General features: G+C 37.2%; 1 protein-coding gene across 3 annotated transcripts in view; it reads left to right on the forward strand.

The window, feature by feature from the left end:
* Positions 1 to 16,143: 16,143 nt before the first annotated feature.
* Positions 16,144 to 25,769, forward strand: part of si:dkey-65j6.2 (pleckstrin homology domain-containing family G member 4B) — a 37,347-nt gene continuing 27,721 nt past the window's right edge. For all 3 annotated transcript variants that reach the window (XR_007927730.1, XM_051881128.1, XM_051881126.1), the window contains exon 1: positions 16,144 to 16,457. The gene's annotated coding sequence lies outside the window, so the exon portion shown is untranslated. The remainder of the gene's footprint in view (positions 16,458 to 25,769) is intronic.

Here is a 25,769-nt window from a genome sequence, read left to right on the forward strand (position 1 = left end):
TTTTACAGTGTCATTGTTACACATGTTACATGTAGTTACGGTATAGTAATGACTATAAATTATGTATAATTACATGCAATTAACCCTAAACCAGACCCTATAGTAGTTAATTATTATTACTCAGTACTTAAATGTATAATTACACTGTAACACGGACACCTTAAAATAAAGTGTAACTTTTTATTTTAAGGTGTCCTTGTTACAGTGTATTTATACATTTAAGTACTGAGTAACTGTTCATTGTTAGTTTATGTCAGCTCAGGTCCAATAAATAATATTACCAGATACAACTTTTGATTTAAATAGTGTGTTCGTAAATGTTGAAATTAACATTAAAGGGGACCTATTATGCCCCTTTTCACAAGATGTAATAGTCTCTGGTGTCTCCAGAATGTGTCTGTGAAGTTTCAGCTCAAAATACCCCACAGATCATTTATTATAGCTTGTCAAATTTACCCCTATTTGGGTGTGAACAAAAATACGCAGTTTTTGTGTGTGTCCCTTTAAATGCAAATGAGCTGCTGCTCCCGGCCCCCTTTCCAGAAGAGGGCGGAGCTTTAACAGTTCACGCTTCAGTTGCTCAACAACAACAAAGCTGGAGAATCTCACGCAGCCAAAATGAGGATTGTCAGTAACGGTGTTCAGCCTTACATTGTTCAAACCGGAGTCGACACTGATGGAGAGACTCAGGAAGAAGTTACAACTTTTAGAACGAAACTGGACGTTTCTGAATGGTTAGTGGATAAATTTATGTAGTTGCTGTGGTGTTGATTCAACTGATGTCACTAACCCGGGAAGAAGCTTGTTGTAGTCCCTACCAGCCGTTTGTTGTAGTCCTTAAAAAGCGATTTCTGTAAAAGAAAATATCTCCCTTTGCATTGAACTTTGAGCGTCGTAACTTTGCAGATGTTGTTTATGCTCAAACAGCAACATTACACACTAACTAAAGTTAAAAACTGAAATCATAATCAACCACCCCTTTAAAAATATCTGCACGTTTTTTATTATATTGAAAAATCTCAAAGCAAAATATAAGATTTGTTAGTTTTATAAAAGAATTAAATTGATTTTCAAATTAAAAAGCAATAGATATATTGTTCAAAATTAAGACCAAAAAATCATTTGGACACTTTATGGTAGTCAAACCAAGTGTAACATTTCCACAGTTGGACAAAAGATGCTGCTAAACTCCTCAAATCTATAAAATAAGTTGCACGAATGGGCTACTTTCAGCTTTCAAACTTTAAAAGTAGTTCAAATGATCTAGATTGTAGATCTAGATGTTATTTAGGCCAACATCAAAAAGCATGAAAGCTGAGTTTGACACGGATCTGAGCTCAAACCAGCAGGGACAAACACTCAGCTGCTGGTCCATATGCCTCCATTCTCTCATTCATCTGGTGCACATGCTGTAAAGTTTACTGCACATGCACCTGTAAACCTGCTCTTGAGAGTAAACTGACATGCTTTTGAAAGTAAAGATGAAGTATTTAAAACAGTGGGCTAAAATAATCAAGCATCCATCACAGATTTGCGTATAACAGGTGCATCGCTCCAGGTGCTCAGAACCACACCAACCTCTACCCAAACTAAATCACTGTTGATTCATTACAGTTTGAGAAGTATTGGCCTTTGATGGACCCTCATTTAGGGTAGATTAGTGTGATTAGATAGATTAGTTAGGGTCGATTAGTGTTAGATGATTCTGCACCTGTCGCACAGATATGAGATCAGATTACTTCCATTCTTGCTGATTGAAAATGTGTTATGCAACGAATCAGAATTAAGCTCTGTTGTTCAGAAATAGTTCAGTGCATTATCATTACAAACATTTCTTGATTACAATCTCACCAGCCACTCATTATGTACACCTTGCTAGTACCGGGTTAGACCGGTTGCCTTCAGAACTGCCTTAAATGTTCGTGGCATAGATTCAACAAGGTGCTGAAAACATGATATCTGATAGGACATGATCGCATCACACAGCTGCTGCAGATTTGTCGGCTGCACACTGATGATGTGAATCTCTCGTTCCAGCACATCCCAAAGCTGCTCTATTGGATTGAGATCTGGTAATTGTGGAGGCCATTTGAGTTTAGTGAACTCACTGTCATGTTCAAGAAACCAGTTTGAGATGATTTGAGCTTTGTGACATGGAGAGTTATCCTGCTGGATGTAGCCATCAGAAGATGAGAACACTGTGGTCATAAAGGACATGGTCAGAACAACACTCAGGTAGGCTGTGGTGTTTAAATGATGCTCACTTGGTACTAAAAGGCCCAAAGTGTGCCAAGAAAATACACATTACACCATTACACCACCAGCAGCCTGAACTGCTGATACAAGACAGGATGGATCCATGCTTCATGTTGTCCTACCATCTGAATGTCGCAGCAGAAATCCAGACTCATCAGACCAGGCAACATTTTTCCAATCTTCTATTGTCCAGTTTTGGTGAGCCTGTGTGAATCGTAGCCTCAGTTTGCTGTTCTCAGCTGACAGGAGTGTCACCGGTGTGTCTTCTGCTGCTGTAGCCCATCTGTTTCAAGGTTGGACATGTGCTTTCAGAGATGCTCTTCTGCAGACCTTGGATTTACTTAATTTTTTTATGTCAACAGGTTCCACGTAACTTGGTTATGTTGCATTTAATTAACATTATTTATTTCAGTTAACTTAAATTTATTACATAAGGTTAGCTCAATGCCATTTAGTTGAATCAGGTTAACATTTTTATTTTTTTCCCCAAAACCATTACATTTAATCATCTTAAAAATCCAGTTTAATTGATTAGTTTATTTAGTGGATGCGTTCAAGAACAATTTTCACAACTTTTACAAAATCTTTACTCTGTAAAGACTCTTATGGTTAGGTGTCAGCCAGAAGATGGTTTTACTCCATCTATGGCATGCCCAAAATAGTTGTTTTTATTATTAAAACAACTTTAATTGTTGTTAGCAGGTCCTCAACCCAAGCACATGTTCTACACTTCACCACAATGGTAACCCCAAAACTATATATTAACATAACAGAAACTTAACAGAACAGTAAACATTAAAAAGTCTCTCCATTTTCTCATGTTGCTAAAAACTGCTTAAAATAACACTTTATTTCAACATTTACTCTCCCAGATCAGCCCCTTTGCAAAGCATGATGGGAAGTGAAAGTCCTGTTTGATTGAGTCCTGGTTGAGTTTACTTGATTGAAACATGTTATTTTAATATGAAAACATCAAGTTAAGTCAAAAAGTAATCGTTTCAAGTCAATTTAACATGAAGCAATTAAATTTGAACCAGAAACCTAATACAATGGTGTTGAATCAAAATAAGTTCTTTAAATAAAGTGAACAGCATCAAAAAATCATTCTTTAACAAGTGCTTATTTGAGTTACTGTTGCCTTTCTAACATGAACTAACAATGAATATCTGTATTTGTAAAAACAAAAGCTAAAAAAGATTAATAAAATAATAACAAATGCATTGCTCATTGAATGTTAGTAAATGCATTAACAAATATTAACTAATGGGACCTTATTGTGAAGTGTTACCATTTTTTCATTATGCTTTCGATGTCACGACTCCAGACTTGCATTTACTAATGTTATTTGTAATTTAACAGATGCTTTTTTTTTTTATTGAAAGTACACTAATTATAGAGGCAGCACCCATGAAAAACCAAGGGTGGAGTGTTCCAAATATCATCATGAGAATGAAAAGAAGCCAGAATTCTCTCAAGCACATGATGAAACAGTCAGATTCTTTTGGAGGACTACAGCACAGCTGAGGGCGTCTGCATGGTTTGCATCACTAAGAGCTGCTGGGCAAAGACTAATGATGTGTTAGTAACTCTCAAAGGTCATGGATTAACTGTTTATCTCTATCAGAATTGCTGGTCGTCTGTTTAACACCCAAATCCACTGAGGTCACCAACGCCAACAGATCCTAGAGTCATTCTTCACAAGTGTTATTTTAGTATTATTATAGTATTTATTAATATTTTTATGTATTTATTTTAGTAATTTTGTGCTTTTGTAAATTTTTAAAAAAAATATTTCTGATTATGTGTGTGTATGTGTGTGTGTGTGTGACTTTTAATAGTTTTAGTTTACAATAACTATATTCCTCTTCACATAAACATTACATATAAATTATGATGCTCTTTGAAATGGCAGATTTTATCCCTTTACATCTGCATTTATTGAGAATCCAAAACGAGGGATGCAATAAAGCTGTAAAAAGCCATTAAAATGCTCCAACACTGAAATTTAATGGATTAGATAAAGTAAACGACGAACTTTTCATTTTCCCAGCAGATTTTTTTCCTGACCAATAGCGAATCACATTTTATTCGTCATTAATTTTGTCATTGTAAATGTGGCTGTGTTTTACAAATGAATATCGCACATTTAAACATTAATGATTTTGTCTGGATTCTCTCTTTCGATCCTAGTCTTCACCCGCCCCCATTCCTCATTCCAGGAAGAGTGCTCTTACAGGAAGGTCAGGGCCTGAGCCACGGATCTGCAGTGATTGAAATCTTCTCCAGAGTCTGAGGCTCATTTCAGTGGCCTGACACTCACCTCCCTCATAAATAATCCCTCCTCCACGCTGTAATGGAACCGGGGAATGAAGAAGAAATGGCGAGGGGAAAACCTGATAAGATCTTTTTGGAATAGGAGGACAAGAAAAAAAACCTTACCAAAGAAATCGGCTAATGGGATGCGGTCGAGAGGGGGTGGAGTATGCAAATTTGTATAGCATTCCTTTAGGGTGTCTCTTTTGTGCAGGGCGATGGAGAAATCTGGTCATTTAGAGTCGTGTCTGTCACACAGATGGACTATTAAACTGGCCTGTCGGGAAAGAGGTCGGATCAGAGAGAGAAAGCAAGAGAGATTGAGGCAGTGGATCTGTGTTACTATACTCAATGCATCCCAAAAGCAAAGTAGATTTCTACAATACAATGTGTAAAACTCACCACTAAGATGTTAGGATATTCTGGATGGATGCTAAGGGGTTGCTATTTGGTTGCTAGGGTCTTCTAGGCGGTTGCCAGGTTGTTGATAGTTACTAAGGCGTTGCTATGCAGTCACTACAGTGTTTTGATGGTGTCTAGTGCATTGCTACATGGTTCTAAGATGTTCTGGGTGGTTGTTAGGGACTTCTAGGTAGTTGTCAGTTTGCTGAATGTTACCAAGGCGTTGCTATGCAGTCACTACAATGTTTTGGTGGTTTCTAGTGCATTGCTACATGGTTCTAAGATGCTCTGCGTGGTTGCCAGGGACTTCTAGGTGATTGCCAGGTTGTTGATGGTTACTAAGGCGTTGCTATGCAGTCACTGCAGTGTTTTGGTGGTTTCTAGTGCATTGCTACATTGTTTTAAGTTGTTCTGGGTGGTTGCTAGGGACTTCTAGGTGGTTGCCAGGTTGTTGATAGTTACTAAGGCGTTGCTATGCAGTCACTACAGTGTTTTGGTGGTGTCTAGTGCATTGCTACATGGTTCTAAGATGTTCTGGGTGGTTGCTAGGGACTTCTAGGTAGTTGTCAGTTTGCTGAATGTTACTAAGGCGTTGCTATGCAGTCACTACAATGTTTTGGTGGTTTCTAGTGCATTGCTACATGGTTCTAAGATGCTCTGCATGGTTGCCAGGGACTTCTAGGTGATTGCCAGGTTGTTGATGGTTACTAAGGCGTTGTTATGCAGTCACTGCAGTGTTTTGGTGGTTTCTAGTGCATTGCAACATTGTTCTAAGTTGTTCTGGGTGGTTGCTAGGGACTTCTAGGTGGTTGCCAGGTTGCTAGAATGTTACTAAGGCGTTGCTATGCAGTCACTACAGTGTTTTGGTGGTTTCTAGTGTGTTGCTGCATGGTTCTATGATGTTCTGGGTGGTTGTTAGGGACTTCTAGGTGGTTGCCAGGTTGTTGAATGTTACTAAGGCGTTGCTATGCAGTCACTACAGTGTTTTGATGATTTATACTGCATTGCTACGTTGTTCTAAGTTGTTCTGGGTGGTTGCTAGGGACTTCTAGGTGGTTGCCAGGTTGTTGAATGTTACTAAGGCATTGCTATGCAGTAACTACAGTGTTTTGATGGTTTATACTGCATTGCTACATGGTTCTAAGATGTTCTGGGTTATTGCTAGGGTGTTCTAGTGTCCTGGGTGGTTGCTAAGGACTTGTAAGTGGTTGCCAGGTTGTTGATGGTTACTAAGGCATTGCTATGCAGTCACTGCAGTGTTTTGGTGGTTTCTAGTGCGTTGTTACATGGTTCTAAGTTTGCTTTAAAGCCAGAGATATCACACAATAACTGTTATCTATAGGCCTACTGTAATTGAGACATTTATTCAAGAAATTCATTACAAATAGAAAGACGGATAGTACAGAGAAATTTCACGTTGGGTTACCTAGGGACAGGAAAGAGACACAACCAGACTGATTATTCCACAAAATGCCTTCACAAAAAGCATTTCAGACCAAAAAACAAAATAATTAATTTGTTAAATCCATAATCTCAATACCGCAAATCTGAAAGCAAAAGTTTATGCGAGTGACACTGTCTTCTGTCTGGCTCCATAAGTAATAAAATAAGATGGAGAATATTACTTTGCTGCTCTTATCATATTTGCTTTTATGACTGTTACAGTGGCCTCATTTCCAATGCTGCATCTCAATACAGATTCCTCAAAGTGTGAGTGTAATGAAAGTCTTTATCTGTGACGTGTGATGCGTCTAGCTGAAAGACTTCATTATCTCCATGTGTTAATGTGATTTCTAGAGCTGCACTGGCATCTGCACTAGTATAAGTCATTGACATCAAGTGAAACTCATGGGTGATGCAGTGTGCCGTCACGGCTGGCCCTTCAGACCCCAAACCACAACAGACTGATGAATTACCCCACGGCTACAAGGCCGAGAGGATAAACACAAACACGCACAACATGCACAGACTGAGCTCACGAACTCACACTGGCTCTACATGATTATGCTCTATTTCTAACCGCTTTGTTCAATTCTTCAGGTCCATAGGCTTGATTAAAGACTTATTACAGTGATTTTACCACAGTTAAAAGGGGTATTCTTAGGTATGAGATGAAGTAGACCCCTTTAAACCATGGTAAGATCACTGTAATCTACACCTACAGATCATTTATTATAGCTTGTCAAATTTGTCCCTATTTGGGTGTGAGCAAAAACACGCCATTTTTGTGTGTGTTCCTTTAAATGCAAATGAGCCGCTGCTCCCAGCCCCCTTTCCAGAAGAGGGCGGAGCTTTAACAGTTCACGCTTCGGTTGCTCAACAACAACAAAGCTGGAGAATCTCACGCAGACAAAATGAGGATTGTCAGTAACGGTGTTCAGCCTTACATTGTTCAAACCGGAGTCGACACTGATGGAGAGACTCAGGAAGAAGTTACAACTTTTAGAATGAAACTGGACGTTTCTGAATGGATAGTGGATAAATTTATGTAGTTGCTGTGGAGTTGATTCAACTCATCGACTAGCATGTGCCGTCATGTTAATCTTTTGTGCAAATCCAGCGTTGAATTGACGCTCGTTTGTGAAGCAGTACAGGTAAAATGTCAGCATGGCAACAACACTCTACTACAACAACTCTTCCTCTTCTCTAAAGCAGCCCAACATGGCCTCATCCCCTTTGTTGTGTGTTCTCGGGGGCGGGGTTTATGTAAATTTTATGTCAAATAGCAACAATACACACTAACTCAATTTAAAAAAGTGATCAACCACCCCTTTAAAAGTAATTTTATTAAAAAATAAATTTAAATAAATATCTTTAAGTGAAATATCACCAGAAAGTGACTGTGCCATAACACAGAGTTTGTTCCACTGGAGTGTGAATTTTTATAAAAAAGGACCTTCTGTGAATGTGACTCATCTCAAACCCCCACTGAGAACAATTTTTATCTTCACAGCACAAAATTGTTTCTGGAGTGCATGTCGCAACCATCCCTGAGCTCCCAAAAACACCCAAAAGAAAAAAAAGAAACACTTTCCATCCAGGCAAATACACAAGAAAACAAGTGTTTTTGTAATGTATGTAACATTATTACTAGAGCTCATACTCACAGTATTAAACGCCCTGCAGCGTTTACATCTGTGCTTGATTCCTCAAATCATGTATGTTATTAATCAGAGGCGTTCTGTTACTTTACTAAGTGATCAGATGCACCATTTTCACCTACTGGATGAGAAAACAGGTGAAAAAAGCCCACAGATGCACAATGAAACAGTGTTAATTATGTATATAATAACCCTGCATTGAAGGAGGGACCCAAAACATATTTTATTACAGACCAGAAGAAGTAAGCATGTAGCCAGTAGAAACACAGAAAAGGCAATTGACATGCATTTGTTGTAAGCAGCCGGTTTCACCTCTTCAGTTATTCATGAAACACGCGGCTGGATTCAGGGAACATGACATGTCACATCAGCACGCTACAATTACAGAAATACGATTTGCATGAAAGATTAACTACAGACATCCACGTCCCAGGTTAACAGCGTTCTGTTCACCCTGAACCGCTCGAATCACCTCCGCTGCATTAAACATTAATTACTGTAGTCCTGCTCTGAATGTGCTTTCAACCAACTGAAAATGTTACCGTGGTATTTATTTTTGGTCCCACGAGGGGACGGCAGCCTCATGGATCTGCTGTCTGCATAAAAATAAATGCACTGTTCAAATATCATAAATCAAAATGAAGACAATGCCTAAAAACGACTCTTGTTCTGATAACTCGTACTCGTGGCTATTTCAACAATGGAATAATAGCACACTATATGATATTTTTTTCATAAAAAAACCCCAAAGAACAAAAACAGTATGTGAAACACATGCACAGATGATTTAACAATACACCTTTCAAAACAACATTGGTGTCACATGACCACCAAGTTACCTTCTTGGATATAAAAATAGATACTTTACCTTTCCTTTGCATTGAGTTCATGTTCAAGTACGTCTTTTTTTACCGCTTTCCGTATCTCCTTAAAGTGATGGCAAACTTTTTGCCACACCTGCCAACAGCCAGTGACTTAAGAAAATTTATTGGCCATTAATATTTTTTACCAGCCATCCTTAAAAGTTACAAAAGTTATTCAGTCAAAAGCAGTGAGTGATTTTTCATTGTCTTTTGTTGTTTGATTAACATTAAGGACACAGACTGCAGCAGGTATATTAGGTCTGCTGTCACTTTAAGAGCTAATTCACAGATCCAATATACTGGTACACATGCGTTTTCTTTCTCGACCGTTTATGTTCACTTAAGTCGTAACGGACTATGTATACTTGCCAAGACGGGCATTTCGACATAATTTTGTTTGAAAATGTCCATTCAAGCACAAGAAGACGTGAAAGAGAACTCAATTTAGTATTCGAACGCTGTCTTGTTCTGCACTCACACTTCAGAAAACTTCACACACATTGAGTAATGAGTAACGAATCAAGTTCCCTTTTGCATCTTCTTGTGCTTGAATATTTCAATTATCAAGGCTTAAACTTTCGTGATGACACAACACTGGCCTCTCAATTGTCCCGAGCGTCATTCACATTCATGTTCTCACAACATTGCATTGTTAGGATTCATAAAAATGTTACCGGCCAACTGGAAATTGACACCGTTTCATATACTCACCAACACCAATTTTTACTCGCATTTGGCACTTGGTGAGTGTTCATTTTAGGCCCTGAGTACAAGTATGCAATAACACCATTTCTTTTACTCAACATGCAGCTTTGGCATATAATTAAAGCAAAATCACTAAATACAGTTGTAAGTATGTAATTCTGAAAAAGACCCTTTGTTAAAAGTGAACATTTGCCCACACAAAAGGAGAACATCTATCTCTTTTATGAGTTTGAAACTGTAGGTCATTAACATTTGGCATCTGTGGCACTCTGGCCCAGTGGCTCATGGAAATAGGTCTGTCCTGTGGAGCGCTGGCAGTCCGACGCAGACATTATCTCATGCTAGTGCTGGGAGACACTACACCAATTACTCCTCTCGGTGGGGGCAGTTTATTTGCGGAGGCGTTTTTGGCTTAAAATAAGCCAACGGGGTCGGAAGACCTCGCGGCACCCAGCGTCACCCCGCCCCCTCTCACGCTGAGCTCGGCCAATCGTGACTGTGGAAATGTGCTGACATCACAGGCATGTGACCCCCCCCCGGCCGTTAGTCTTGTTTGGGTTCCTGCAGTGAGTGTTACGTTTGCTCTATTTCAGGACGTTTAAGTTGTGCAACTTTTTTTGTGTGGGTTCAAATTTTTTTTTGCATAATTCAGCAGAAGATTGCCTCAAAACATGAGTCTTGTTGTGGAAAGAAGCTTTGTACATAATAATAATAATAATAATTTTAATCAGTATTGTTAGAGTGGTGGAACTTAACGCATTTTTGTAGGCCAAAACCCGGAAGCGAGTTAGCATTTTAGCAGTTCCGGTTCAATCGTCCCAAAATCAATGCGTTTTTGGTTAAATGGGAACATGCGGAAACAAACGCCCATTACCTTAACTTGTGATGTGTGAACTTCACGGAAATGGGATTCGAATTACAAATGACTCGTTTAAGGAGTTCAGAGTCAACTCTTTCTTTTGAGATACAATAACTTTATTTTTGATGCTCTTTCAGCTTTACAACTTTGCAGACTGTTTACATTCACATACAGCTACATTACACACGGCATGAAAGGTAATTTTCAAAAATCCATAATAGGGGCACTTCAAGTCATTTCTATGGATGTTTAGAAGGGTGTTGAATGGATCATTTAGTGTTATGAAAGAGAAATGGCACATACAGCCAACCTTTAAACAAGACAACAATTTAACCACATCTCGCCGCAATACTTTTTATTTTTTTGGAATAATATGACATTATTGTGGAACTCATTGTATGAGGCCCCAATTATGTAATATAACGAGGCTTTTATGAATATAATAATAATAATAATGGCATTCCCTGCAAAGGGCATGAAGCTGAGTAAATGAGTGAATTAGACAGAAAGACACAGCGCTAGTACAGCGAGCAGATCATTACGCAAGTGGCGAGAGCGTCGGTCTGGACTGCGCTTCTGTTATTATGACCCTATTGAGAGGGAAGCTTTTAATCTAAGCAAACTGCCCATTGCTCCATTATTAAGAGTGCAGCTCTAATGGGGCAGAATTAAATGACACAGACCTGTAGAAGAAGCCGCAGAGTGTGCAGCGTGATCTTCAGTAGTGACCGGAGTAAATCTGCCCTGGCTAGGTAAGTATAGTACATTAGAGTCCATTTATTCATCAGTGTTATTTACCAGGAGGCTGAACGCTGCCTTCATAATGTAATTGAAGTCTGTGTGCATCTCTGAACTGATGCTTCCACTGGGCTGCATGTGAATGCATTCATGCAGGAAAGGTTCCTCGAAAGATTTGATCCTGAAAACACGAAGAAAACACCCATGTTAGAATGATTTCTGAAGGATCATGTGACACTGGAGACTGGAGTAATGATGCTGAACATTCAGCTTTGATCACAGGAATAAAATGTCTTACAATATACAGTATATTAGAAAACAGTTATTTTAAAATCTGCACCCTCCTCTAATAATCATAAAAGTACAAATTCACACAAATATTTGATTAAAACAGTCCAGGTTTTGCAATGCATTCTGGGACTGCCTAATTTGAAAAGGATGCAGTGCAATGCTTTGCGATGTATAGTCGTGGATCGATCAGAAAATCATTTTAACAGAAAATCATTTTAACATGTTCCTCAGTTTCTAAATCCAAGCAGAAATCATTTTTAAAGTAAATCTATAGTGCACAGAATTGACACAAAATGGCTGGAGTTACTGGAGCTGTAAAGTTCCCTTTTTAGTTTCTGGTGTTCTTGCCATGTTTACCATGGTTAGTCACAAAAGTGAATATATTGGAAGACAAAAACAATGGCAAGCAATTCTATTACACTAGTTTCATTTTAACACACAATACATAATGCATGAAACGTAATGTCTTTCCTCATTAAACTTCCACTGTACACAAGTGCAGATCCCTACTCTGTAAAAATAATTGTAATTTTAATAGTAAAAATGCTTCAAAACCTGTTAATTGATCGGCGGCGATAGCCTAGTGGGCAGCGCCATTGCGCTTCGGGCGACCCGAGTTCGAGGTCCCTGTTCGCGGACTTTTCATATCATGCAATTCTGACTTTATAACTCGCAATTCTGACTTTATATCTCGCAATTCTGACTTTATAACTCGCAATTCTGACTTTCTATCACGCAATTCTGACTTTATATCTCGCAATTCTGACTTTATAACTTACAATTCTGTCTTTATATCTCAAGTCAGAATTGTGAGATAAAAAGTTGCAATTACCTTTTTTATTTTTTATTGGAAACAAGCTTCCATAGATTTCCATTACTATATATGGTGAAAAACTGTAATAGAGCTAATGGGATATTTTGTGTAATTACTGTGAAATGTGCAGATTTTGGAAGTAAAAACGAATAGTCTTATAATCTTAGGATTTACAAGGATTCGCAAGTTGACAATCAAACAGTCTTCTACATGACACTTTACATTTGATGGCATTTTGTTTAAATAATTATGTTTCTGGTTATCATTAGTGTGTGAAGTTTTGGCAGCCATACTGTAAATTTGTTGAAAATGCATCATTAGTGCACAATTTTTTCTTGTTTTTTCAGATGTGTTTAGCATATAGTTTACATGGCAACCTCTTCCACAGAAATCAATTATATCCCAGCAGCCCTCAGCGTGAAGCGCAACCGGACACATACCCACATACCAGAACTAGAGCAGCTTCCCAGCGGACTTGGCTCACATGGACGCGTGCAGCGTGTGCCAGGGACCATCAGTAACGTAATCCAGCCTTCAGCTCACACACACACACACACAGATGGGCATCGGGGAGCTGGCAGGATCTCACCACATTGTGCTAAATACAATCTGAACACACAAACAGTATGAAAATCACATCGCAGACAGCTTCACCTTTCAACAGCTCCACCTCAAGGGCTGCTGGGAATGCTCTCCGTCGGAAGGTCACAAACTCGCTTGTTTGTCTAAAGTCTAACAATGTGGATGATATCCAGTTCTGAAGTAGGACAGCTTGCCACTTTTTCCATCGAGTCTATGGAGGCTTTTGTGTGGATTAGCAGGGGCTTATGGGTAGAATTTCAGGGATATTTTGAACCGAATATGAACGTACTGTCTGCTAGCTAATTGTAATGTGGCACTATGTTTGTTCACGGCAGGCTTCAAGAAAGCACTGTTTGTACTGTTCAAACCCGCAGATATAGACATCACCCTGAATATATGACAAGGGTCTCTGTCAATGCAAGTCTATGGGAGTTTCTGGACTGTTTTTGGCCACTAGGGGGTCTCAGAAAACTTCCAAGAGGGGCCCAAGAAGGCTTAAAAAATGATTTAAAATAAGATAAAATGAGGTTTAAAATGACCTAAAAAAAGCTAAAAATCATAGATCTTAATATAAATCTTAAATACAAATTTCCTAATTTATTCCCTCAACTCATTTTTGTAGAAGAACATGGATATCAGGGATATCAAGTTTATGTAAATAAACTTTGGCATTATAGCAGAAGTATATACTGAGGGGTCTTCAGATATCATCTTTCCACTGGTCTAAAAGACAAAGTCATAAGTCAGATAGTTTATATGCAGTTAAGTGTTTGAAAACATTACATTCAGTTTGCACTTAAGCCTATTTCCAAACTCTTTTTGCTAAAAAGTGCATTTATTTCTTCACAAGAGAAATCTTAATCAATACAAAATGATTCTAAAAACCCAAACTATATGTTCCAAGCAGATGCCTGTTGTGTCATATCAGATCTGTTGTGGTTAAATGACCTGATGGTGATTCATACAGATTCATACAGTCATGAGCTTCAGTAACCATTAAAACAGAGATAAAGATAAAAACAAAGTGCATTTCTCAGGGAGAACTTGTGCGCTTGAATATTCTTCACAGGCCAGACAGGCTCTATATTTTAAGACTGGATGCAGTAAAAACCGAGACTTGTTGTCGTTACACAGAGAGGATTTATGACCGTTTGTCTTTGAAGGTTATGTAAAAATATACAGAATTAAACTGGATGGTCATGTTTGCTCATAAAACGGCAGCTACTGCAGAAATCTTGATATCTGTTCATTTGAAAGTGTTCTGATGATTCACTTATGGTATAAATTCTGAGTTTATTGTGGGGCCGGAGAGATTGAAATGAAATTGAAAATGACAGTGACCAAAAACGTATCAGTCACCAAAGAACCATGTAAATACCGTAGTACATCTAATTACATTAATACATAGGCCTAATCATTCAAAAGCATGGTATAAGCCTACATTATCATGGTTAAGAGTGGAGATTTGTTTAATGAGCACCATCTGCCAATCAGCTTCAAGTATGCAGCACACTGACCAATCACAGCCCTGACATATTCACAGAAGCAGATGAATGTTAATCACACTGCTGGGCTTTAGAGGTCAGATCAAACGTGTGACGTCATAGCGCCACCTACTGGAATATTTAATGTATCGCAGGATGATGGAGAAAACTTAAGAAGTGAACTAAATGTATTAATAAACATACAAATTCTACTTTTAAGTTAATGTTTATGTTCAAAAAGAATATATATATATATATATATATATATAAAACAATCACAAACAAAATTTGTTTATTTGTTTAAGAATATTCTTCTTTATTTCTCATCAGACATACTTTGTATGAACCCTAACCTACTTATAGCCGGGAGACTTAATAATAATCAAATAAATAAAAGAGAAGAAGCAGTTTATGATGTAAACATGATCTAAATAGCCTACTTTGCTCTGCATTTTCCCACGAGAAGCTCTTGAATTATCCATGAGCTATTTTCATTATTATCAGCCATGACGGAAGAGCTTGTTAGTCCTAATTACACTATACACAAACAAAACAGACATATGAGAGATATTTGCTTGTACTGTTGACTCCAGAGCGTTCAGAGCCACATTCATCTCACAGACACGTCACTCATGAAGAATTCAGTTTATATGTGGGACAGATTCCTCAGACTAAACTGGCTACAAATAAACTGGGGGAAATAGGGCCAGATTTTTGCATGGTGTCAGTTTTTGTGTACAGTAAAATATAAGACACTGGATGATTCTGAACTTTTATGAGTAAATTTATTTCACAAACTTCTAAAAACATCATGCTAAATATCGAAAACCTTATTATCATAAATAATTATAATGACTATAATTAGCCTATATTTTGTACTTGTTAATTATTTGCAAATATTATTTATTTTAAACTGATTCTTGGAGTTTTACATTTAATGCATTTATTGTATATAATTCACAAATTTGACAAATTTACAAATACTTGTAATTATCAATTCAAGAATTATAATATAAACCGCATTAATAATATATATAATATATGTAATAATCTAATATTATGTATGTATGTATATATATAATGTATTTATACAATATATTTGTATATATAATTATACAAAATTATACAAACATTTCTAGTAATTAGTCTATACATAATATAAATATGAATTTGAAAATATCTATAATTTACTTACAATATACAATTATTTATAAATTAATAATTGTAAATTATAGTATAAACTATATATATATATATATATATGTGTGTGTGTGTGTGTGTGTATATTAATATAACATACAATAATAATATTATTATATATATATATATATATATATATATATATATATATATAATATTATTATTAATATTATATATATATATATATATATATATATATATATATATATATATTAGAATATTAATATAACACATAATATCTAATCTATATATAATCTATATCTATATATATGTATGCATATATGTGTATATACAGTATGTATGTATATATATAGACACACACACACATATATATATATATATATATATATATATACACACACACACACACACAGTGCATATTCACATATGCATACATATATAAATTCGAATATTATTAGATATTATATATATGTTATATTAATATTGGAATATCGTACAGTTCTCTTCAGTTATTCAGGATCAGTTAGTGGCTGTGGTTTATAAACGCTTCGCAGTCGCTGTCTGTAAATTTGATCTTCTTTCGCTGTGTTTTGTCAGCGGTCGAGATGTTTTCCTGAAGGAATTCCCACAGGAGTTTATTTTAGGACGCCGGTGGCGCTGGAAGCCCGTTGGCGCTCGGTGGGTTTGGAGACGCTTCGGCACCGCGGTGACTGACAGACCCAGAGCTGAGCAGCAGGAGCTGTCATCCACATCACTATTGATTAGGAGTTCAGAGAGTCACGAGCCTCGCTTTCACATTCTCACACCCTCGTTCTGTCTGACCGTCACACTCCACTCGAGATTAACACACGCGCAGAGTCAGTCTGGAGTCTCCAAAGCGCAGTTCAGGTAAGACGCGCGTCTGGATTTATTCAGGTGATTATTGTATTTCATCTATGATGGTGTTAAAATGTTCTAGAACGGTTGGGGTTAAAAGGTTAAATCGGATATTACGCGCGAATGTGTTTGGAATCTTTCAAACGAAACTTCTATTATTGCGCAGCAAACATCAGCATATATAAAGATCAGCAGTTAATGCACATTAAATTACAAATATCAAGAAATGCAAAGCATTTCAGTGTTTAAATGTCAAACTCTTTGAATGTTCATGAACTAATCATTTCTTAAGCGTAATGCAGTATAGTTTGTTAGTGAAAGATGCATAAGAAAAAAACACAAATTTAACTGAAAACTTTGTTAAATTGCTGCATTAAATCTTTCAAATCCAATCAAACTGATGCCAGTATTTAAAAAAAGTTAACTGCACATTCTCAACCTTTTAATTTACTCACTGACTCAGTTAAACTCCTAAAATCGATTATTGTAAATTACAGAAAATATTGTGGCAGTTAACAAAGACATTGTTATAATGACCAAAACATGTTTATTTACTATTTTCCTTCTTTTTTTCCAGTTTGGTAATGGTGCTTTAGTTAGATGTCATGTTCTGTTTTACTGTAACTGAGTAAACGCTGTCAGTGTCACAGTTTGCCAACTGAGTGACTGATAAAAAATAAATTAAACCGTGATGATATTTCACGAATGATATTTGGGCACCAATATTTGCCCTGGTGATTTTGAGCTCTTGACAGTACTGACAGCAGTAAAAGTGTCCCGAGTGAAGGGTCAAAAATAGCCTCTCAGTGACATGAGCAGCACAGGTGGAGAACTTCAGCTCAGCTTCTCACTCACTTCTGGATCAGGATCATTATTTACTGGGCTTTTATTGGTTTACCTGATGTTGTAATAATGTTTACTGGCATACGGCGTGTGTGTGGTTTTGGAACGGCCTGCTGTTCATCTGTAGATCTGCTGAGCGTGTTTACATACAGAACAGAGGAAAGGGTTCATTTCTGGGTCAAAAATGCATCTTCATCCTAAAAAAAGTTCCTGAAAAAGAGAGAGATATTAAAACATGTCAGTGTTTGGTTAACAGAAATGGGAACCATTTATATTTACCTATAAGTTTTACAGTAGAAACATAATATTCAGACAATCTGCTTTTCAATGTAAACTATTATATTGTATGCAATGTAAAAGGCAACTGAATGAGCAAAAACAGGCAATATATATGTATGTATGTATAATTCAATTATGTATATTTATAACACTGTACTTTGTGTTATATTACCTTGGCATCAAATATAAAAAACTACACTCTTAAAATAAAGCTTCTTTATTGTCATTGATGGTTCCATGAAGAAACTTTAACATCCATGGAATCTTTTTATTCCACTAAAGGTTCTTCATAGTGAAAAATGGTTCTTTTTTAGAACTGTTTACTGAAAGCTTCTTTGTGTTCTTCTACACTCTAAAAAAACGCAAGTTGGGTTAAATATGAACAAACCCAGCGACTGACCCAGCGGTTGGGTTAAATGTCTGAAACTCAACTATTGTTTAAAAATTACTTTATTGCTCGCTTAAAATAAACCCAAATTAACATATTATTATTTAATAAATGAACATTTATTAATAAGTTTAATAAATAATAATTAAACAATAAACATTAATTGAATGGCTTATTAATAAATGTGACCCTGGACCACAAAACCAGTCATAAGGGTTTTTTTATTTTTTTTTATTTACTTTTATAAATCATCTGAAAGCTGAATAATTAAGCTTTAAATAGTAATATTCAGCCGAGATACAACTATTTGAAAATCTGGAATCAGAGGGTGCAAAAAAAAAAAAATCAAAATATTGAGAAAATCACCTTCAAAGTTGTCCAAATGAAGTCCTTAGCAATGCATATCCACTCACAAAAATAAATCTTTTATACATTTACAGTAGGAAATGTACAAAATATCTTCATGGAACATGATCTTTACTTAATATCCTAATGATTTTTGGCAGAAAAGAAAAATTGATCATTTTGACCCATACAATGTATTGTTGGCTGTTGCTACAAATATACCCATGTGACTTATGACTGGTTTTGTGCTCCAGGGTCACATATGTTCACCTTATGATTATTATTGTTGCCTCTAGTTATAATTTTTCATTTCCAACCTATTTTGGGTTCATTTTAAGCCTGCCATCTAGTCATTTTTAATCAAGAGTTGACTTAAATAAAACTGCCCAGCATGTTGGTCAAACATTTAACCCAACCACTGGTTTTGTCCATAATTAACCCAACTTTGGTTGTTTTTAACCCAGCATTTTTAAGATTGTACGGCACTGCTGCAAAAACCCTCTTTAGGAACCTTTATTTTTAAGACTATATACACTGTAGTTTCTAATAGGGAGTAAATTTCACATCTTTCTCTCTTCTGACCAACATAATCAATATCCTCTCTTTCTGAAAGTCATGGAAACACAATCATGGATTTTTACTTTGGCAAAAATGACATTTGCTGTTATCTCTCATTCACTTACAGAAGTTTGACAACTTCTGCTTCTGAGAACCACAGAAATGTAAAAAGGGTTCATTGTTAAAAAGAAATGATGTAATCATGTTAATCTATTTATCAGGATGAGAAGATATTTATTAAAAAACAAATTCATTCTCCCCATAAACTTTCTGCGCATCTAGTATTTCAATATTTTTTATAAAGGTTCCTCATTAGTTCTTTGCAGCATTTTAGTTTCAAACAACCCTCTTCTGATCAAGAACCATTTTTTGGCTCCATTGGAGAGCTTGAGTTGGATATATGGCTCTTTGGATATTACAAATCTCTTGATATGTTTTTCAGATCCACATTTTGGTTTCTGGGTCTTATGAAGCACGATGGTTTTCATAAGAAACTCAATAGTTTCTCTTATAATCAAGCTGTAAAACCCTTTATAGTTCTAATTGCAGTGATTATAATAAATGACCCAGAATGAAGCCTGATTCTTCATACAGAATTCAATCCTAAAAAAAGAGCAGAGAGGAGCTTTTAAAACGCTCCAGTGATCCTGGAATGAGGGTTTGAAGCTTCATCACAATGCTTCGCTGTAGTCAGTAAAACGAGAAAATGCCTCGTGTGTTTGTCTGTGAAGACACTTGTTTGTTTATGACACAGTGAAGGTACATTACACACTAATGTGTGTTCAGAGCCTCGTCTCTTTTCCCAGAGAGAGCGCTTCTGTCCGGGATAATGGCCATTGATCGCTCTTGTGTGCCGTTTGCTTCTTTTACTCATTTCGTGTCAGCAACGTCTCTCCCGTTTTCCCCTCTTGCTCTCAGCTATGATGGGAATGGAATACTAGCCCACTGCTTACTGCACAGTATGCTGAATACTATTTTTAAAAAGAGTATTTGTAGGAGTACACATTATGCAACCATTTCAAACAGTAGTATACATGCTGAAATCCTCATCTGATCTCATTTCAATAGCTTTAATTCAGCAAGCGGCATCCAGTTATCATGTAGGAAGTAAATGCAACTATTTTTGTATAAAAATATCTTGACTTTCAGGAGTCAAATTAAGAAAGACATGTTAAAATGCATGCAGAAAATTGCACTTAACATGCACAGTATTCATACTCTATACTGCAGAAATACTTATTATGCATACTATACAGTAGGCGAAAAACAGTATGTGACAAAAGTAGTATGTCTGAATTTACAGTATTCATAAAAAGAGTCTGCAAAAAGTCCCTCATGACCTACTATTTCTGGTGAGATTCTGAACTCCATGGGAGAGGAGTTATGAATGGTAGTGAAGCGATGCAACTGATTCATATTGTATAGAACATACTTTTTTAGCGCTCACAAAGTAATACTTATTAAAAAATAAATACCTACTCAAGAGAGTATGTGATTCCGGATGCAGCCATAGTCTCTTTTTATTAGTCAAACAGGTGTTTGTGTCAGTGCAACTACTGAAACAAAGAGACAGCTAAACAAATACAAACAACATGCTGCAAAAATGCAAAGACTTCAATAAAAACCAAAACTGGAGCTTTACAGCCTGATGTCAAAAGAGAAACTTTTTAAGGTGAACAAAGAACTTTTTATTCTCTAATTCTATAGAAAAACATAAATGTATTGGTGCTTTAAAAACCCTAAACTAAAACACTGATCTGAAGAACCGATAAAGAACATATTATGAAATGTCAAGAACTTTTAAAGGGGTGGTTGATTATGATTTCACTTTTTTAACTTTAGTTAGTGTGTAATGTTGCTGTTTGACCATAAACAACATCTGCAAAGTTACGACGCTCAAAGTTCAATGCAAAGGGAGATATTTTCTTTTACAGAAATCGCTTTTTAAGGACTACAACAAACGGCTGGTAGGGACTACGACGAGCTTCTTCCCGGGTTAGTGACATCACTAACCCTAAAATTTACATAAACCCCGCCCCCGAGAACACACAACAAAGGGTGTGAGGCCATGTTGGGCTGCTTTAAGCCCCGGATATACTTCACTTTCCGCGCCCGGACGCGTCTCACGCGCAGTCGCGTCCGCGCGTCCTTCAAAGTATACTAAACCACGGACGCGCGCGGATGACCGAGTTCAACACATGCGCAGTACAATTTTTTTTATACTCTTTACCAGACATTGTGTCATCAACGGGACATTCGCTGGCAGGATCGGAGAAGAAAAATAGTGCATCCACCATTGCAACATAGTTCAGAAGATACACCAAGAGAACAAGAAACAAAAACGATGGAGAAGGCATGCTTCTGAGTTTACTCGTCTTGTTTTTGAATCGCTCTTTACAGTCTCTTCTTCGACGACTGCACATTGTGCTCAGTACTGTGCGTATTGCCACCTAGTGGACTCTTCTGTCCTGCTTGCGCATGCGTTGTTGCACGCGCACCGTCTTGAAATTTGGGCTGCACGCGGACGGGGTGTGCGGCCGGCCGTGAGCCCTCCGCATGACGAAAATTACGTCATGCAGACAGTGCACAAATGCAGACGGCCGAAGTATACCCAGGGCTTTAGAGAAGAGGAAGAGTTGTTGCCGTCATTTTACACCAGACTGCTTCACAAATGAGGGTCAATTCAATGCTGGATTTGTACAAAAGATTAACATGACGACACATGCTAGTCGATGAGTTGAATCAACTCCACAGCAACTACATAAATTTATCCACTAACCATTCAGAAACGTCCAGTTTCATTCTGAAAGTTGTAACTTCTTCCTGAGTCTCTCTATCAGTGTCCAACAATGTAAGGCTGAACACCGTTACTGACAATCCTCATTTTGGCTGCGTGAGATTCTCCAGCTTTGTTGTCGTTGAGCAACTGAAGTGCGAGCTGTTAAAGCTCCGCCCTCTTTTGGAAAGGGGGCCGGGAGCAGCAGCTTATTTGCATTTTTTTCAAATACTATTAATTCGAACATACTATGTTCGCATACTGTTTTTCGTGCACTATATAGTGGAGAAGTATTCGATTTCAGATGCAGCAATTGTTTTTTCAGAATTCTTTGATGCATGTAGTTTTGTAACAATATAAATGTTGTTCCTGACACTTTTGATCAATTTAATGCACCCTTGATGAAGAAAAAATCAAATTCTTTCAAAAACTTTTATACTTTTGAACAGTAAGTGTAGCACATCAAGAACCTCATACTGCCAGAATCCATCCATTCATTCTCTATTCCGCTTCTCCAATGTACGGTCGCAGGAGCGCAGCGTCTCGGATCAAATTCATCACATATATTCAGCCAAAATGGTTCTTGACAATAAGTGGCTCCTATGAAGGAAATAAGAAATGTAGAGGGACACAAACATCAGTGATATTCAGCCACAGTTTCCTCAAAAATATCAATTTACTTTATCAAGAAACCAAACAGCTTTATTTAGATAAAAACCCTTAAAACTGACTTTACAGAGTAACTAAATTATATCTAGTGAGAAAACAGCATAACACCAAACCAAACGGCAGCACAGTGTATCATCTCGTAGAAAAATGCTAGACAAGATGAGAAGAGAATGAAATGTTCCCCTCGAGGCTGTTAGATCTTCTGTAAATAAATGATAGTGAGGCTTCATTATATAACAGGTTTTTATCAGAGTTTTAGCTTTCTGTACAGCTGTTCACGTGTTGCTTTTGCTGGACTTGGATTTTTTAAATCGTCATACATTATTTGGTTTAATGTTGTTATCTGCAATTTCTGTGGAAATAGTCTGCTGCAGTGCTGGTTTGAGAGTCATTTTTTATGAAATCAAAAAACATCCCAACAGACGGGCATTTTCAACAGTTTCTGATTTTTAAGGCCAGTTTCTTGAGCAAGAGCATGCTAGATGACTAAACATTAGAAAATGATCTATTAGTAAGTGTAAAAAGATGCATCATGAAGGGAAAGTTCATACAGACTCAACAAAACCCAGCAACCGTATTTGCGGGACATTTCCCAAACACGCTCGAAGCGCTTGACCAATCACAACACACTGCTCCAGCCGACCAATCAGAGCACATTGTGCTTTTCAGAAGGAGGGGCTTCATAGAGACAGGAACTAAACAGAGCGTTACTGACAGACTGGGAAGAGAGGAGCTGCAACAATGGAGAATATGAGGAAAATAATCAACATTCAAGCATGAAAACTTTTTATAGTACATTTATTGGGAGAATAACTCAGCCGACTCACTCACAATGTTTATGCTGACGGCTCTTTCATCATGATTGTTTGCCACAATCTACTAAACAGAGATCCACCAATCAGAATTGTTATGTATCAATCTCTCTATGGAGAAATGGAAAGGGATTTATACTTCAGAGGGCAGTTCTTCAGCTGTTCTGGTCTTTATGTCTGCTGTATGAACACAGTTCGGCAGTAAAGGTGGCGTCTGAGAGCGGCTCAGCTGTTAATCTCTGTTTGTTGTTGTGTATGCAGCTGTACTGCGTCAGTATACAGACCCTCAGCACTGTCTGGGGTCACAGGAACCAGCAGAGAGCATCATGGGATTGAGACGTGACATTAATATGCGTCCAAAAGACTCGAATGAGAAGTGAAAATGATTCCAGAACATGAAATGAGCCCAAAGGCTTTTCTGGGATGCTGTGAATTTATTAATGAAGCAGTAAGTCACTTGAGGCTGTGCTGTATTGTGTGTTTAGTCACAGCTAAAGGGCATGAAATGCACAACATACAGCGGAGAGACTTTAGCACAGCCTCAAGTGATTTATTGCTTAATTAAACAAAAAAATCAGATAGTATCAGATCTCATAATATATATTTTAGTTATGTTCAGCACACATAATGTACATGATTCAAGTTTTCCGCCAATGAAAGGCCTGTGAATTTAAGTTTTAAGAATGAACTAAACCATTTTCTTTGGTGTGGCTCGGAGGAAGGAATTCATAATGTTTGCCTTCAGATGCACAGATGTGGAAGATAACATCCCATGATAGGATCTACAAGCTGTTCTGAAGGAGGAGGACAGCAGTATTTAAGTATGGAAGCTAATTTAAGACTAATTGTAAATAAATGGCACAGAACAAATGAGCAGTAACAAAACATTCCATCCAAGAAACTGATACAATTTGGACTAGGAAATAATTAGAATGCCTTTTAAATTCCAGTTCAGTTGCTTGATTTGAATTGAGGCGGATCAAACATGATGCAGAATTCCATTCTGAATTAGAATGTGAAGTAGTAGATGTTTATGTCTTTCTTTCTTCAGTAGAAAAGAAATTAAGGTTTTTTAGGAAAACATTCCAGGATTTTTCTCCATATAGTGGATTTCACTGGGGTTCAACGGGTTGAAGGCCCAAATGTCAGTTTCAGTGCAGCTTCAAAGAGCTCTACATGATCCCAGACGAGGAATAAGGGTCTTATCTAGAGAAACAATCTGTCATTTTCTAAAATAAATAAAAATTATGTACTTTTTAACCACAAATGCTCATCTTGCACTGGAAAGGTCACGCGGAAGTACCGCAGTAGGGTGAAAAAATCCATTTCATTTTCTCAAAATCGTCCAACATCATTGTTTTACCTTTTTTGTAAAGGGTGTTTGACTTAATCTTTGCACATTCGCTTTGCAGACACTGGATCGGTACTTCCGCCTACGTCACGCGTGACCTTTCCAACGTGATTATGTAATGCGTGGCACATCACAGATCAGTGCAAGATGAGCATTTGTGGATAAAAAGTATATAATTTTTTATTATTTTAGAAAATGGCCGATCGTTTCACTAGATAAGACTCTTATTCCTCATCTGGGATTGTGTAGAGCCCTTTGAAGCTGCACTGAAACTGACATTTGGACCTTCAACCTGTTGAGCCCCAGTGAAGTCCACTATATGGAGAAAAATCCTAGAATGTTTTCCTCAAAAACCTTAATTTCTTTTCGACCGAAGAAAGAAAGACATAAACATCTTGGATGACATGGGGGTGCGTAAATTATCAGGAAATCCTCTAACATTCCCTTTTGCTCAGGAAAACTCAGCATGGAGATCTCAAAACCAAACCTCAGAAGACACCAAATCCCAGAATGCCACACAAACACATGTGGATGTTGTGAAGGATATCATTCCGTGAAAACCGGCCATGCTAAATAGCTCAAGTAATCTCTGATAGATGAGTACTTCTGCTCACCATGACTGAAAATAGCACTCGTCTCTCTGTGGGTAAATTTAACGAGCGCAAACGAATGGCGGGACAGCAGGAGGCAGATGCATAACTGCAACATTCCCGTCGTGTGTTGCATTACTGCATGTAATATTAACATCCCTGAGGATTATGATTTCAGATCTGTGCACTCATCAACAGTCAGGAATTACAGTCGGATCTCTGATTAGTCCAGTCACACTGTTTATCGTCCAAACACTCGCTGTGAACGTTACGCTGCACCTGCTGCGCCGGGTGACCCACTTCAGAAAGGGGTTTGTGAGTCATTATCTGTCTAAACAAGGAAAATGAGTATGATTTTGTAATTTAGTTCACACCAAAACGAAAATTGCCATCATTTACTCACCCTCATATCATTTCAAACTTGTTTGATTTTTCTTTTTCTGAGGAACACAAAAGAAGATATTTAGCAGAATGTTCAAGCTTCTCTTATTCATACAATAAAAGTGAATAGAAAAAGGAAACTACCTTAAACTTAACTGCATCATTTGACGATGCAGTTATTCACGATGCTGTTTGTGAGGAACATGAATAAATCATTATTTGTGTTTGCACAAAAAGAAAAATCATTTAAAGTTTTAAAAACTATTTCCCCTCTCTATCTCATCCGTAAAGTAGACCTATAAGATGTAATATAAGTCTCTGGTGTCCCCAGA

This window comes from Ctenopharyngodon idella, chromosome 22 (genome assembly GCF_019924925.1).
Source record: "Ctenopharyngodon idella isolate HZGC_01 chromosome 22, HZGC01, whole genome shotgun sequence".
NCBI lineage: Eukaryota > Metazoa > Chordata > Actinopteri > Cypriniformes > Xenocyprididae > Ctenopharyngodon > Ctenopharyngodon idella.